The sequence below is a fragment of the Cololabis saira genome, chromosome 12 (genome assembly GCF_033807715.1).
Source record: "Cololabis saira isolate AMF1-May2022 chromosome 12, fColSai1.1, whole genome shotgun sequence".
Taxonomy (NCBI): Eukaryota; Metazoa; Chordata; class Actinopteri; order Beloniformes; family Belonidae; genus Cololabis; species Cololabis saira.
Genome location: NC_084598.1, coordinates 25482102 through 25495672, shown reverse-complemented (window position 1 = coordinate 25495672; position 13571 = coordinate 25482102). Strand labels below are relative to the sequence as shown.

At 39.6% G+C, this 13571-nt stretch overlaps 1 protein-coding gene across 2 annotated transcripts in view; it reads left to right on the top strand.

Annotated features, from left to right (window-relative positions):
* Window positions 1-39: 39 nt before the first annotated feature.
* Window positions 40-13571, top strand: part of b4galnt1a (beta-1,4-N-acetyl-galactosaminyl transferase 1a) — a 47449-nt gene continuing 33917 nt past the window's right edge. The window contains exon 1 of one of the 2 annotated variants that reach the window (XM_061736162.1): window positions 40-161. The gene's annotated coding sequence lies outside the window, so the exon portion shown is untranslated. Of the gene's footprint in view, window positions 168-13571 lie in introns of both variants that reach the window. The other variant, XM_061736159.1, reaches the window with a different exon arrangement.

Here is a 13571-nt window from a genome sequence, read left to right as displayed (position 1 = left end):
TCCGTATTTTTATGGTTTCACTGATGAGTCAGTTGGAGTTGTTGAGGAAGAAGCAGCTCCAAGTCCGGTTTGAAACCAGTCCCCAGATAAGATCAGGCTGTCAGGCGGAACTTTGTGCTATATGTAAAAGTATAGACTCCCAAGGGACCAGAAACGGCAAGGTGAAGGTATTTATATATATTTTGTAATCTTACAATGCTGTTTTTTTTTTTTAAATATAACATGTCAATGTGAACTGTGAAGTCCAAAATTGACTGTCAATGTCTCTTGATATTGTGACAATTTAAATGTTGTCAGCGTTGTCTATTAATTAGAGATTGCGGGTATGCACGAGGCAGACTCAGTATCAAAATGTTTGCGTCTCTATTTTCCAGTCCTTTTCATAGTCGTTCATTAAAACTTCCCACAATAACGCGACAATTGTTGCAATGTCAAGTCTTGCTCGGCTTTAATTCAAATATGCCGCAAAAGATAAAATTTAGCATATTGACAAATATTATCTCAGAATCCGTTCGGTCCTGAGATAATATGGTTGTAGATCATATTAAACCACGACGCATTCTCAGAAAATTGTAGGGTTTCTTTATCTATTTGAAACATACAGCCCCCCCCACCCCTTTTTTTTTAACCCCCTCATTACTGCTTAAGGTCCAAGCTTTACTCAATAAACTAGATTTGTTAAGATCTCTAAAACAAGATTATAAGAATAAATAGCATCATAAAAGCATTTACTTTATTCTCTTATTTTTTTTGTTCACAAATGAGAACAGTTTGCCCATTTTATTTCTTTCTAACTTTATCATTGATTCATCATTTCCACCCCACTTCAAACAGAATTGGAGCTAATTAAATTGTTTATTTTCATCTGCCAATTTTGAGTTGAAAGTGAGGAGAATTTCTCTTCCTTAAACTTCCAAATAATTTGGAGCTCCGTGTATTGCCACCAAAAAAGGCGTGACTATCCACACTTCCCCTTTTTGACTTGTTTCAAGTCAATGGTTACAAGTCTGTCATGTTTAGTTCTCTGTCAGATGGAATCTGGGTTGCTCTTTGTGGAAGTAGCAGAAATGTGTATTCTGTGTTTTCATCCAAGGCAATTTATCATTGTTTTCAGTTCCATAATACTTTGTTAATCCTCAAAAATAAATTACAAGTCACTGGGAAAATGCTAACCCTTGAATGTTTAATCAGTCTTAAAAAGGATATAATCGGTTTAGGATTTATGAGGCATTCTTTCAGTGAGCGCAGGGACACCATAAACCTAGATCCCACTGGGAGTGGAGGTGCAAAAGTCCAGTCTTGCAGTGGTTTTGATCTTTCCTCAGATTCCCTTCTGGGCGTGACAAAAGCGCTGTGTTGACAACTGCTGGCTGCTTGGCTGGTACAGATTACAAGTTTAGCCAAAGATTTCAAGATTGTTTGAGAATTCGCACAATAGTCTGCTTATATAAAGATGTATATGTCACCATATCATGTTCTTTCTTTAATTAAACACATCAAAGAGATGAGTGGTGCAATCACAATTATTCACAACTGATTAATATAATATCAAAGGTCAACTTGAAGCTTGTAATGGTGTTTTATTTTTTTTAAATGCATTGGAGTCTTATTGGATTCTTATCATTCTGGGGTATTTCAGGTATTTTGGGTTAGGAGCTCATAAGAATGTATTATTTTTCCTACTCCTTTTCTTCTTTGTTAAGGAGTTTGTTTTTGTTATATATGTTCATGGATTGAAGTTGCAAAATGTTTGATTAATGCATTACCATGGGGGGAAAACATTTAAAAAATATATAATTTGACATTATTCTAGCACCAAAATGAAGCATTTGTTTTTGGTATTTTTTTTTTAAGTGGAGCAGTGCTGACGTTAGCTTGTGGGAAACCTCTGAACCACTCTGCAACACTGCCGAGAGAGATAGTCCCTCCAGCATGCTCTGCTTTTGGGGCTTCTGTCCAGTTACGTGTCTGAATCCTGACACCATGTTGCAAACTGGCAGAATGAACAGGCCTGAGAAGCCAGGTAGAAAATGCTTACATTCTGTCACTCACAGTTAGTCATTTTAGTTTAGCTTACTTGACCTATGCTAATTGATACCATTTTATTTTTAATATCATAACATCTGTTCAAACATCTTAAACAAGTTCTGCTAGAGCTGAAACAAGGACTAATAGAGCTCCGTTGTGGCCCACAGTCACTTTTACAGCAGCCTTTTGCTACAATGGTTAAAGCTCTTGCAGCAAAGGCTGTTGATGGGACTGTGCCACAGGGCTTCCATCTTGAAAGTTTCTGAAATGATCCGATAGTAGCTTGGTGCCCCACGCAACTGCCAATCTTGTCTGGCAGCAGGCAGCTCCTTTGGTTCTGTGTTAACTGGACGGATGGTAACATTTGTGGAGATATGCATATCGGTGTACTGTAGGTTCCATACAGGTTCCATGCAGCACTGTATGTATGTTGTAAAGAGGAGAGTTGTCACAACAGTGCGCGCAGTACTGAAATGAGACTCTGCCATGCAAAGTTTACAGCAACAATATAAAGGAGTTCAGGTCTGACTGAAAAAGAAGATCAAATACTGAAAAGAACTTTATCGGTGGGGGAACTTTGAGAGAAAATGTTCTTGTTTGATTTGGGGGTTATAACCAGTGGGTCACACGTTTTAATGAATCCCATATCATATTTATGAAAAGTTGTTGTGGAATATTTAAAACCTCTAATACTGTCTGCAACTGGGGGTGACGGGAAGTGAGTGCAAGTGCAGCGTGCAGGACCCACATCCTGCCAAGCATCATCAGGAGCCATTGAGGTTTTTCAGCATCAAACTGAAAAACCAGTGAATGTGTCCTGATGCACGTTGGTTAAATTAACAACCTGCAGACCATCTGGTGTGGAAATCAGACAGATACTTACACATCTGCCAAGTAACTTTACTGAACATAAATTTGAGAGAGGAAAAGCATGCTTCAATGTATGTCCTCATGTTGTTGTGCGGCAGGGGGAGCAGTTAATTTCTCTCTCACACCCTGGTCTGGTATTATTTATTTTTTTCCCCATGATGAAAATGGCTACTACTCATTTTTGATTTCTTCGTAGGAGAGAAATAGATTATACATGTGGTAGTATCAGAGTTAACAAGAAAAAGAAATAGGCTGGCCAGCAAAAGTAAGAGTTAACTGAGGAAATTTCTCATTCTTATTAACATACTGTACATGCATATAGTTTCTAAAGGTTCTTTTTCCTTCTTCCTTTAAATAGTTGATAGCCTTGAGGGTGTTATCTTTACCCTATCTACTACTGACACAGGTGGAGTAGTAGCTCAAAGGGTTTTCCATGTTGAGAGACTTGCGGTTTGGGCGAGAAGGATTGGGCCACGTTCACACATAGCCTGTGTTACAAAAATGGATATTTCCCCCTCTACGTTTTGAAAAATACCATTATTTACATCAGATCTTTTTCAAAATCTCTTCATTCACACAAATCTGCATAAATACGCTGTTAAGGGGTGCTATGAGCAGCCAAACCTACAGGCAGCAGAAGCATAAAGTAATGCTAGCCAATCAGAATCCTGGAAAAAAACATCAACAAATGACACCAGTAACTACAGTGGCCAAACAAATTGTAACACAGGTCGCACACATGACGCTGGTGACGTTTCTGTCGCATAATGTGACATTCTGAAGCCTAAATGTCCGTTTCCCTCTGTTTACAAGCAAACATGAAGACGGAGTTTTTGCAAATGTCCACTTTGGCTGGAGTTTTCAGAAATGATCATTTTTGGTGACTTTGAGTTTTCATGTAAACGAACGGCCAAAATGTACAAAACATTGTTTTTGCTACGTGTAAACAGGGCTTGCTAGTCTTGCTCCCATAACTACTGTTAATTCCATGTTTTAAGACCCCAAAAGTCACAACACAGCAGTTAATATTCAATTGATTTTTGTCTCCCTTTATCGGCACACAGACGAATATGTCGATTTATACATATACCTGTCAAGTCTCCCGTTTTGGCCGAAAAACGACCATATTTACACCTCTTTTCCCCCATCCCCCCGTATTAGTATTTTCCCGTAAATTTCCCGTTTTATAATAATTTTTAAACAGCATTCTTGTGCCTCTCCAAATGGAATTGTCACTGTCCTCACGAGAACTGCCCCTAGCTGTACCTTGGGTGGCAGTTCTCGCGAGGTTAGTCACAACAACAGGTACAAACTCGGAACAACAAATCGGAGAGATAGATGTAACGAGAGAGACGACATTTCTGCCAAAAAAGCAAAGACTTCGTGTGATTATCACTAAAAATGGGATACCAAAGATACTTTCCTAAAGAGGAGCAGGATGGTAATCAGTTGCTCGTTCTAAAAGATTCGCAACTGCAATTTTACTGTCTCTCACGGGGGAAGGAACGATGTCCGTCCGCAGTACCAGCGCAGCTAGAGGCACATAAACATACGTCTGTGTAATCAGCAGTGTTGGAAATAACGGCGTTAAAAATTGCGGCGTTAAAAATAGCGGCGTTACTGATGCCGTTATTTTTTCCCAGTAACGGGTAATCTAACTAATTACTATTTCAAACGTTACAACGCCGTTACCGTTACTGACAGTGAAATGTGGTACGTTACTATACACTGACATGATATCAAATTGATGTTATCCGACCTAACACCGCTATTTTTAACGCCATTATTCCCAACACTGGTAATCAGTCAGAATGCCAGAGAGCCATATGAGTGAAAATGACAAATGAAAGGAAAATGTTTCAATTGAAGACTATCAAGTGTATGTAAACTGAAAATATTTAATATAACTAAATGTGCTTTAATTCACTTTTGTGCTTTCATTTAGACTCTATTAATCTGTCTTAAAATGTTAGGGATACTGGACCTTGAGTGGGCAGCGGGTGGCAGAAAATGTCCCTTATTTTTAAATCCAAAACTTGGCAGGTATGCTTATACGACTACTAAAGACCAATGTACTGGTACTAGGGCTAGCCCCTCACATGAGGCAGTTGGCGAGCTTAGCATAGCACCATTGCCAACCTCCTGGAAGACCATCGCCAAGCCGTCTATGCTGATTTTAAAGCCTAAATTTCAACACTTGAAGCAAAGTTAGACCACATCCACACCACAGTGCATGACCATGCTCAGAAGATAACATCTTTTGAGGCTAATGCTAATTTAAGAGGATTTAATTTTGATAGGAGCGTCTGCTGTCATTGGAATGCGCCACTAGTGGACAGTAACTCAAAACTGTTAGCTAAAGTCAGCCTTGAGTCTCTCAGTCAGCGAAATAATATCAGAGTGGTCGGCATATCTGAGTTAGTGGAAGGGCCATGACCCACAACCTTCTTTGCAGTGCTGCTCGTGGAAGTTTTTGGTCAAGGCTTCCTGGATTCACTGCCAGAATTTGACAGAGCTCATTGTACCCTATCTGAGAAACCGAAGCAGGGGCAGAGACCACGACCCATCATTATCAGACTCCACAGGTACTAGGTGAAGGAGAAGATTGTCCGCAAGGCCAGAGTCAGGAGTAAGTGGCAGTATCGTGGCTCTCCAGTCTCCATCTACGAGAATTACACTCTTGAGGTGGTACAACAATGCCAGAAATACTGGGAGGTGATGTGAGATCTCTATAACCTGGACTTCAAACCTATATTACTGTACCCTGCTAGGCTTGCCATGGTGATGAAAGATGGAGCTAGGAAAAGGCTCTCTTCGTTTGCAGAGGCGAAAAGCTTCATCACATCTGTCAGCACAGAAAAGAACTGACGGCCGCGGGCAGCTGTCATTCCCATCACGAATGAGCCATTACTGTCCTACCTGGAACGGAGTGATTTAATGTGACACTAAGGCCCGGTTTCACAGACAAGGTTTAAGCCTAGTCTCAGACTAAAATGCTGTTTGAGCTGGCTTAACTTTAAGTCACTTGCACAAACATATCTTAAAATAGTCATAGATTTAGTCTGTTCTGGATTAAACAAAGCCAATTGCAAGAGGGTGGATTAGAGCTACTCTAGGACTAAATTGAAGTTTATATTAATCCTGCAAAGAGGCAGGTTTAACTTCGGCTTAGTCCTGTTTGTGAAAGGGAGCACAGATGGTTTGGGAGCATGGAGTATTTGGAATATCTAAATGAAGACCAATATTCGCTACAGAGGCCAGCCAGACAAATACTTGTGGATAGGAGTAATCCATTGAATCAGTTTGATGAAATAACTTTCCGAGACCGCTTTTGTATGTACAAAGAAGATGTACAGGAGATAATTACTTTGCTTGAGCCTAGACTTTCCTCCATGTCTCAAAGAGGAAGGCCTGTACCCAGTTCTCTCCAAGTTCTGATCACTTTGAGATTCTTGGCATCTGGAACCTTTCATCGTGAAACTGGTGATTTGTGTGGTGTCAGCAAAGCAACAGTGTGTAGAATAGTTCACAGTGTTTGCAGTGCCATTTGTGAACTGAGAAATCTGTACATTAAGTTCCCTGATGCTGCTGAGCAAGCCAACTATAAATCGCGATTCTACGAATATGGGAACTTCCCAGGAGTGATTGGCTGTATTGATGGATGTCATGTTGAAATCAAGTGTCCATCAACTCATGATGCTGAGGAGTACAGGAACCGTAAGAACTGGTTTTCCATCAATGTTCAGGCTGTATGCACTCCCAATTTAGAGTTTTCAAACATTGTTGCCCGTTTGAAGGGACTCAAGGATTTTTCACAACTCTTCATTGTGTGCTCAGTTTGAGAGAGGGCAACATAGCGAAATACTAATTGGTGACAGTGGATATGCGCAGAGTTCCTATTTATTCACACCTTGGCCACATCCCACAACAACTGAGCAGCAAAGATACAACAAAGCTCATTCACACTAGTATTCGCACTAGAGGGATGGTCAAGCGTATGTTTGGAGTGTGGAAAAATCAATTCCAGTGTTTATGCAATACACTTAGTTTTGAGCCAAGAAGATGCTGCAAGGTGATCATTGCTACAACTGTTCTGCACAACTACCTGAAGCAGTATAATTGTCCTGACCCTCCAATGGAAGACCAGAATGATTCAGATGTGCCCATGCCAGTCCAACGAGGACTTGCGCTCGGAGCTGCTTTCACATTGCAGTGCAATATTGCAGTGCAATAGTGTGCTGAAAAATTAAATGAGAAACTCAACCAAGGCTGTCCTAAAATTTAGGTTGTGGTGACTACAATACTCACACTCTTGTCAAGTGTATTTCATTACATTACATAGCTATCTCATGCATCTTTCTTTGAACAACTCTCTCTTCTAATTTCATATCCAATTCCACCTGTAGAATTCTCATTTTCATGTCATGCTCTTCTTTCAGATATTTCATTTTCTGCTCATGAACTTCTAAGGTTAACTTTTCATGCATGGACATCCTTTTTGGTCTCTGCTGGAAGGTTTTGGCAGCATCTTTTCTCTGGGATGCCATGCCAGATGTGGAGGGTGCACAGTCATACATTTTCATTTGCATTGAATTCACTGCAAATGGCAGCCCAAGCATTGTTTGTCTTATGATGAACAGCAGCACTATGCCCTTTACTTTCAATAACAGCATGATTTCCCAAAAGTTGTTTAAGTAGAGTTGTTTTTTCGTACATAGTATATAGTTCTTTGAGCGTGTTCTTTTAGCTTCAACCATGTTTGGTGTCAAAATTCCCTCCAGCAAAACTGTCCTCAATTCCGTTCCAGGTTTTTATGAACACCATTAGGCTAACAGACTGTGCTCCCACTTAGGCTAATGAGGCATTCTCATTTAAGCTTACTCCAGGACTCCACAGTCTGGGACTAACTAAGACAAATATAAGCCACGCTCATGCAAGCCACTTAAATAACCTAGCTTTACTAGTCTGACTTAGGCCTACTCCTGGCTTGATATAAGCCTTGTCTGTGAAACCGGGCCTAACTGTATTTAGGGTCAAAGACGCGGCATGTCAATTCTGGTGTCCGAAGCATATTTATAATGTTAAAAATATATAAAAATTTTAAAACACTACATTTTGTTACTCAACTCTACCCACTTTACTTATTCACAGGAGTATTTACTATAAGAAATGAAAATTCAAGGAGCTATTTAGCTCAAAAGTACAAAACTGTCCCTCCTGGATAACGTCCGGGCTTAAAATCTATGTACAAAAATACGATAAAAATTTAAAAAATCTTAATAAAAACATTAATTATGCACTGGGGCATAATTGTGTTGATGTTTGTAATGACACCTACAAATATAGTAACAACACTAAGCTTATTTACATTTTTATTCAAGAAATACTTTTGTCCCTACTTTTGGATTCCCAAATGTCCCTCCTGGGTAACACACTTAAAGCGGCAATATATGACCATATTTGGATGTGGATAGTCATATTGCAGGGTGTTGCATCAGCCAACAGACCCCGAAGGACCCCCAAGACAGAGCACAAGGTCAGTAAGTCTCTCTTAAAATGTTGATATTTTACCTTTTCGGTCGGTCGTACCTGACGTCCTCAAATCATTTGTCTTTCTGGATAACGCTAATAAAATATTTTTTATTTTTTTTATTTTTTAAATGACCTATTTCATGTGAAATATGACATTGATGTGTTGAAGATTAAGCTAATATTTTATATAGTAGACCCAGTTAGTGCCTGATTATAAAGGAAATGTTGTTTTTTTGTCCCCCCTGGATAACGATATGTCCTCCCTGGATAACAAAGATATTCTGTTACCCAGGACATGTCCTCTGTTATCCAGGATGGACATGTAAATCAATTCAGATTTTTATCAGTATCTGTAGCTTTTTAGGCATTGACTGATGTTGTAATGTTATATTTTTATTATTATTAATGATTAATTAAACGATTAATGAGGCAATATTATGTATTTTGGAACTTTTATGACATTTTTTGTTATCTTTTTCAATGATAGCACCACAGGACATTACCTGTTTCCTGTCTCTCTCAACTGTGCTATCTAATAAATATCTTTTACATATATATATATATATATATATATATATATATATATACTGAACTAATCTTTATGTTTTTTAATAAAGTTTTAGTATAGCTTATGATGTTTAAGGGTCAGTTTTGTCCTTGCAGATGCCACTGTCTAATAAAGAAAGGCAGAGACTTTTCAGGGCCAGGAAGAATGCTGAGCCACAAGCTAGGGCTGAGTATCTTGAGAAAAAGAGAGAAAGGTATTGTGATTTAGTAAAGTGATTATGCAGATCAGTTAAAAAAGGAATTAGAAAATAGGTTTACACTTGTTCGCAAAATATGTTAGTTAAGCAATGTGATGTGATGTTTATGGTAGGGCACATTTCTTCTGGAGCATCGGCATCTTGGTAATTTATCAAACCTGTATACCATGTCATTTGTTTTATTTCTAGGTACTATTATGCATCTGACATGCAAGCCATCCTGTCAGAACCTGAGCCGGATACGAATCGCTCATCGAAATTATGTCCCCAAGACTGGAAAACCTTCCAAAGTTTTTGGTAGCTCACCTCACCTGCTCCGCTCCCTCAGGCTGTGATAAAAGAAAAGATATCCAAGAAAAAAAATGCAGTTTCAATTGTTTGCTTTAAAGTTTAATTCATTAACAGGTTTATGAAAAGAAAAGTTTGGTTTACTGTATTAGACTAAAAATGTAGTTGTTATAAATAACTCAGTTACTTAACTGAAACTTTGAAAGATTTGTTGTTTTTAGGTGAGTTTATTGTGAAATCAAATCCATGGCATTTTAAGTGATTATCTATTGTTACATTCAGAAAAATCAACTCTAGTTTTTTAACATTTTAATATTTTAACATTGCAAATGACTTGGTCACTTGGTGACTTTAATGCTGACATTGTTGAACAAAAAGCTTGTTTGAATGTTTTGATGCTATGCTGTTACAAACAACTGAACGTGTTTTCTTATAGTTACGTCGCTGTTACATTGTTGCATGAAATTAAAGATTTTTTTAAAAAAAAGAAGAAATCACTTTTTCAGATCTTTTAACAGTTCTCAGTTTCTTTGTATTATGTTGGTTACAAATTATGTTCCTGAAACAGCCTTTAATGAAATACTTGACACTGAAATCGTGCAGTGGTCATTCCTGGCTAACAGCATGTCATTCTGGGTAACAATGACACAGTCAAATAATTCAACCCAAATTTCATATTATATTACAGTATTGTGTTTTTTTAGGTGAGGATACAATAACAACCCTTTTACTTACACTGTGAAAAATCTTTAAGACATTTTCCATCTTTTTTCTCTTTTTGGCACTAAATATTGTGTGACAAACAGGAACGAATGAAGCCATTTCACTATAAATGTCCAAATATATTACATTAATTCTGATAAAAATGTTGTTTTCTGAGAAGTAATTATTTGTTGAGCTCTAACTATAATTATCTAAAAACATTGCCAACAATGATAGAAATTTTAATTAATTTTGAAAACCATTTACGTTACCCAGGGGGGACATTTCCCACGGGAGAAATCATATAATTCACTGAAAAATGTTTATTGCATTCTTAAAACAAATTCCTGTTGTTGAGTGATATACAAAACACTCTGATAAAGATAGAAAGTGACTTAATGGGTATTTTTAGCCAATTTCATTTTTTTCCATTTTTAAAATCCTTATTCGTCTTTGACCCATTACTTCATCTTCTAACAGTACCGGACAGGCCTGAAGTTAATTTGCAGACTGTGAAATTAGTAACTGCAGTCCTGATGGCCTGGTATCAGAACTGGAATTTTGTTTGTGCAGACTTTTGGACAAAAATCACTAGCCAGGTATTTTAAAACTTTACAAACACATTGAAGTGACATCAGAGTTTTCTGATATTCTTGAACACCCTTTTCAGTCTTGACCTCCATCTGCACTTATATGCTAACTCAGAATACCTTTACTCCCATGTACTGTATCACAAGTACATTAGGACAGCCTAAATAATTGTGAGCTGGAGAGCTCAGATAATACCTGCATTCCTGGGTGTAGGCCCCAGGGGGGTCACAGATGTCATTGTGTCCCCCCCCCCCCCCCCCCCCCCCCTTTTTATTTTTAATTTTCCTTTCTACTCTCTCTCTCCCTCCAGTATAGTACAAGATACTTTGGATAATGCAGTGTCAATATTACATTGTTGTTCCTATAGATGGTTAATGCTGTGAAGACAAGCGATGGGTGCGTCTAATTTCCTATGGTATGGTGAACAACGCAGTTAAAATTGGAAAGGGCTTAACACAGTTACAGGGGCTTAAATGGGATTTCATATTCCTGCAAGAAACACATCTCAAAACATCTGACATTCCACGTATTAAGAGGTGTGGATGAATAATTTATTCCACTCAAAATTTGCAGATAAAGTTAGAGGGGCAGCCATCATCATTCACAAAAGAGTCTGTTTGAACCAACAAATGTCATCCTAGATACTGACGGATGCTATTTTATAGTCTTAGGTACACTTCAGAATATACCAGTGGTTTTAGTTTTGATTTATGCACCCACCTGGGATGATGACCAATTTATTACAAGCCTCTGCAAAAATTTCCAAGCGCCGACAGTCAGCATTATCATTGGTGAAGACATCAATTTGGTCCAGGATGTGACTCGACAGGTCTTCCTCGACACATCACTATCCAAGTTTAACCACAGTTAAAATGTACTGTACGCAGTTGAGACTTTCCGATCCCTGCAGGTTTAAGAATCCCTAAAGGTAGAGCCTTCTCTTTTTTCTCCCCCATGTACACCACACATTTTCTAGAATTAGATTTTTTTTTTTTTCCTACTCAATAATAAGCTCCTAAAGTGCGTGAATACATGCGAGTACCAATCTATAACCATCTCTGACCATGCTCCTATCACAGTCAATATTAGCTTTCCTATGTGAGACTACTCCCCCTGCACCTTGGAGGTTCAGTTAACACTTGTTGTCAGACAATAAGTTTGAAGACTCTGTTGCAACTAAAATTTGTTCTTACTGGACCATATTACAACGGTCATGAAATCGCTACACTGGCTTCCTGTGAGTCAAAGGATACTGCTTAGGTCATCTGGATCTGTTTTTTTGTGTGTCACAAGAACCAAGCAAAGTGAGGCAGCGTTGAGTTATTCTGCTCCTCACCGGTGGAACAAACTTCCTGTAGACCTGAGGTCTGCTCCAACTGTCAGCTCCTTTAAATCAGGGCTAAAAACATTACCGTATTTTCACGACCATACGGCGCACCGTGTGAAAAGGCGCACCCTCAGTTTTGTGTGTCATTTTTGGTTTTAAAACACACATACGGCGCACTGACCCAAAAGGCGCCGTCTACAGAGACGGAGCTGCACACACGCGCTGCAAAACACACACACGCGCTGGAGAACACACACACAAGAGTGCTTATTTAAAAATAGAGCAGGAGCAAAACTTTGATATTTAATTTTTTTGATATTTAAAGTTTGATATTTTATTTCACTTTTCACATCAATCAAACCCTTCAAAGGTTCATCTTCTGTTTCTGCATTAAAGAATTTAAAAAAAACCACGGGTCGCCGCACATAAACCTGTCTCAGCCACCAGCCCTTTTCATTTCACTATGGCTGGAAAAGTCTGTTTAGGCAACGCTTTTCTTTTAAAAATCACCATAGCCGGCAGTTTCTGTCCATTAGCGTGGAAGGCAAGCACAAGAGTAAATAAACTTTTCATACCCCGTTGTGCTGCGGATCCCGACCGCGCTGGTCCCGCTCACACACGCGCATGTCGGAGATCTGATACCGGGGTTTGTATCCGACAGGAGCTCCGCTCCGCTAATTCAGCTGCGCCAGTCCGGATTTCCAGACCTGTCTCAGCCACTTGATCATCATCCCTTCATCCAGCCACCTCTTTTCATTCGCCCTTATAATGACTCCGGCTGGAAACGTCTTATGCAAAGTTTTTCTTTTAAAAATCACCATACAGTTTCTGTCCATCTGCGTGGCAGGCAAGCACCACATAAATGAGAATGTGTGTGTTTCGTGCCGCGAACACACACACGCGCATGTCAGTGATCCGGTACCGGGTTTGTAACCGACAGATTTGGCTGAAAATCTCGGAGGGTGAAGCTGATCTGACCTGAGACGTACCCCAGAAATCCCTGCTCCCAAAGCGGCTGGGAACCAGGTCGATCGGACCCCGCTTGGGGAACCAGGAAGTCGGGCTGGAGCAGCGCGCATCACCGCGGCTTCAACCGGGGAAAGTGACCGGTTCCGACCGGCCGGGACCGGAGGAGCCCACATGGACTGGTAGCAGGGGCTCCCGGGGAAAGACCGCTGGCATTTCAGCCGGATCTGCCCCAGGGATGCGGCGATCGGACCCGCAACGCCACGGCAGGTGCTTCCTCGTTCCCGACATGCAAAACACACACGCGCTGCAGAACACACACACACGTGTGCTTATTTAAATAGAGCGGGAGCAAAACTTAGTTTGATTGTATTTTATTTCACTTTACACATCAAGCAAATCCTTAAAAGTCTTCATCATCTGTTTCGCATTAAACAGCTCAGTGGATGGTCTCATTCAAACCGCAACTCAAGGCTTCACCCGCCCCCTTCTCTTTTTACCGT